At 43.3% G+C, this 3866-nt stretch overlaps 2 pseudogenes; both read right to left on the bottom strand.

Annotated features, from left to right (window-relative positions):
* Positions 1-342: 342 nt before the first annotated feature.
* LOC149239426 (putative inactive receptor kinase At1g27190 pseudogene) lies at positions 343-1428 on the bottom strand (annotated as a pseudogene).
* A 683-nt stretch (positions 1429-2111) lies between these two features.
* On the bottom strand, positions 2112-2888 carry LOC149239425 (putative inactive receptor kinase At1g27190 pseudogene; annotated as a pseudogene).
* Between the last annotated feature and the right edge of the window lie 978 nt (positions 2889-3866).

The raw sequence follows: 3866 nt of genomic DNA, 5'->3' as shown, positions 1-3866 counted from the left end.
TGTCTTGATCAATTCACCTCGCCGGATGTGATAAATGCCTTGTGTTACCTCGATCCATGGTTTTCATCCTAAGATCTGGTCTTTCTGAATCTAATTTCCAGAAATTTCCTATTTCCTTTTGCACCACCAACGCCGAACAGAGCAGCAATGATAAGAAGAATGATGTCGAAAATATTTGCATCAACATCGATCTTGAATGCATGGTTTGTCTTGATCAATTCAAGGATGGTGATAAATGCCTTGTGTTACAAAAATGTAGCCATTGTTTCCATGTTCCCTGTGCAGATGTTTGGCTCTCCCAGCGCTCCATATGCCCCATTTGCAGAGGCAGTGTTGAAATTATTAATGTTGATCAACACCCATGTGGGCCAATGCGTTCATCTCGCACTTGAAATCTTTTTCAGTCTGTGCTGAACATGGCCGGAGTCTTTTTACTGCCAGCAAAGACTGATCTGGCAGTTTGCCTTTGTAGATTATACCTTTCCTTCCCTGCAAAACGATATTGTCTTCGCTGAAGTTGCCAGTGACCGCCACAAGATCAGCCAATCTCATCTTCCTGATGGGCATCTCGAACGAGAAAACTTTAACAGATCTCCAAGCTCGGACATATTTCTGCCAATCGTTGGGCTCATTGGTACTTGGCAGTGGGATTTTGACAGATCTTCTGCTTTTTGCTTCAGAAATCATCCAATGAAGACCAAGTAAAATCGAGACAATTAACACTACGCCAAATAGAAGAAAAGCCGCAACAACCATGGGATTGTTCGGTGCTGTGCACGTCTTTGAAAGGAGAGGCCCACATAGCCCAGGGTTACCCTGAAAATTAGAGGCAGAAAAGTTGTGAGTGAATGAAGGTATATTTCCAGTAAGCTTATTGTTTGCTACATTGAAGTCCTTGAGACGATCGATCTGTGTCAATTGCCAGGGAATTTCCCCTGTAAGTTGATTTCCATTCAGGCGGAGGATATTGAGGTATGTGCAATTATGAACCTCAGCAGGAATAGGTTCCATAAACTTGTTCTGGGAGAGATCAATGGTTTCCAGAAAAGGAAGCCTTTGGCAGAGCTCCTTGGGAATGGTACCCGTAAGACTATTTTGAGAGAGATCCAAGCTCATCATACTCTTGCAGTAATGTACTCCAGATGGAAACTCACCTTGAAGCCCCAACTCTTGAAGCGAAATTGACTTCACTTTGTTATCATCATCATGCCAACAAGTAATCCCCAGAAAATTGCAAATAAACCCATTGTTAGTGTTCCGGAAGTTCCAGGTGCGGAGGTTCCCTTGAGGGTCCTTCAATTCCTTGTAAGTAGTCTGAAGACACTGTACATCGTTTCCTGGAGAAATGGTCTCGGATGAACTGAGGCATATGAGTTGGAGAATGAGTAGCATGAGTCGTAGCAATCCCAAACACCCAAAAATTGTCATGGCTTAATCAGTGCTCTCCTGTCGTTTCAAACACAATCCTGTACCTGCCTAATCTCAACAAATGGTCGCTGCTCACCCAGCTCAAATAGGATTGCTGGTATCCAAGTGCAAGCATGAATCGCTTACTGAGGTTAATGTCTCATTGGCCAGCCCCTAATTATAATACCCACAACAAAACTGAAACGGTTCATGAATTTTCGCCCTCGCCGTTCACCCTAAGATCTGGTCTTTCTGAGTCTGATTTCCAGAAATTCCCTATTTCCTTTTGCACCACCAACACCGAACAGAGCAGCAATGATAAGAAGAATGATGTCAAAAATATTTGCATCAACATCGATCTTGAATGCATGGTTTGTCTTGATCAATTCAAGGATGGTGATAAATGCCTTGTGTTACCTCGCCGTTCACCCTAAGATCTGGTCTTTCTGAGTCTGATTTCCAGAAATTGCCTATTTCCTTTTGCACCACCAAAGCCGAACAGAGCAGCAATGATAAGAAGAATGATGTCGAAAATATTTGCATCAACATCGATCTTGAATGCATGGTTTGTCTTGATCAATTCAAGGATGCTGATAAATGCCTTGTGTTACCAAAATGTAGCCATTGTTTCCATGTTCCCTGTGTAGATGTTTGGCTCTCCCAGCGCTCCATATGCCCCATTTGCAGAGGCAGTGTTGAAATTATTAATGTTGATCAACACCCATGTGGGCCAATGCGTTCATCTCGCACTTGAAATCTTTTTCAGTCTGTGTTGAACATGGCCGGAGTCTTTTTACTGCCAGCAAAGATTGATCTGGCAGTTTTCCTTTGTAGATTATACCTTTCCTTCCCTGCAAAACGATATTGTCTTCGCTGAAGTTGCCAGTGACCGCCACAAGGTCAGCCAATCTCATCTTCCTGATGGGCATCTCGAACGAGCAAACTTTAACAGATCTCCAAGCTCGGACATATTTCTGATAATCATTCGGCTCATTGGTACTTGGCGGTGGGATTTTGACAGATCTTCTGCTTTTTTCTTCAGAAATCATCCAATGAGGACCAAGTAAAATCCAGACAATTAACACTACGCCAAATAGAAGAAAAGCCGCAACAAACATGGGATTGTTCGGTGTTGTGCACGTCTTTGAAAGGGGAGGCCCACATAACCCAGGGTTACCCTGAAAATTAGAGGCAGAAAAGTTGTGAGTGAATGAAGGTATATTTCCAGTAAGCTTGTTGTTTGCTACATTGAAGTCCTTGAGACGGTCGATCCGTGTCAATTGCCAGGTAATTTCCCCTGTAAGTTGATTTCCATTCAGGCGGAGGATATTAAGGTATGTGCAATTATGAACCTCAGCAGGAATAGGTTCCATAAACTTGTTCTGGGAGAGATCAATGGTTACCAGAAAAGGAAGCCATTGGCAGAGCTCCTTGGGAATGGTACCCGTAAGACTGTTTTGAGAGAGATCCAAGCTCATCATACTCTTGCAGTTCTGTACTCCAGATGGAAACTCACCTTGAAGCCCCAAATCTTGAAGCGAAATTGACTTCACTTAGTTATCATCGTCATGCCAACAAGTAATTCCCAGAAAATTGCAAATAAACCCATTGTTAGTGTTCCGGAAGTTCCAGGTGCGAAGGTTCCCTTGGGGGTCCTTCAATTCCTTGTAAGTAGTCTGAACACACTGTACATTGTTTCCTGGAGAAATGGTCTCGGACGAACTGAGGCATATGAGTTGGAGAATGAGTAGCATGAGCCGTAGCAAGCCCAAACACCCACAAATTGTCATGGCTTAATCAGTGCTCTCCTGTCGTTTCAAACACAATCATGTACCTGCCTGATCTCAACAAATGGCCGCTACTCACCCAGCTCAAACATGATTGCTGGTATCCAAGTGCAAGCATGAATCGCTTACTGAGGTTAATGTCTCGTTGGCCAGCCCCTAATTATAATACCCACAACAAATTTTCCACATCAGAAAATGAAAATTGAGAAATCCATGAGATGGACAAACGAAAGGGGTATCGCCGTGTGCGTCTTGTCTTCTGGTGTGTACTTTTCGCGGGCAGCTTCCGATGGCAAATCCATGGCGATTGCTATGTCTTCTCCACTGCATCGTAGTCTTGGTTTGTCTTGATCAATTCAAGGATGGTGATAAATGCCTTGTGTTACCAAAATGTAGCCATTGTTTCCATGTTCCCTGTGCAGATGTTTGGCTCTTCCAGCGCTCCATATGCCCCATTTGCAGAGGCAGTGTTGAAATTATTAATGTTTATCAACACCCATCGACCGAAAAGCCTCAGAATTCAGTGGAGATTAACCCTGCAGAAGAACAGGCACTTGGGCCTCAGTTAGATATTATGCGTAATATTAATTCTGATTCTCACGCGGATAATGTCGTCATTGAGATTCCTTTATAGAATAGATAGTTCATAATGTCTCACGCGGATAATGTCGT

The sequence above is a fragment of the Pinus tabuliformis genome, chromosome 8 (assembly GCF_031772625.1).
Source record: "Pinus tabuliformis cultivar Carrire ecotype Pingquan chromosome 8, CPIR1, whole genome shotgun sequence".
Taxonomy (NCBI): domain Eukaryota; kingdom Viridiplantae; phylum Streptophyta; class Pinopsida; order Pinales; family Pinaceae; genus Pinus; species Pinus tabuliformis.
Note: the sequence above shows the minus strand (reverse complement) of the source record. Positions and strands in the feature narration are given on the sequence as shown.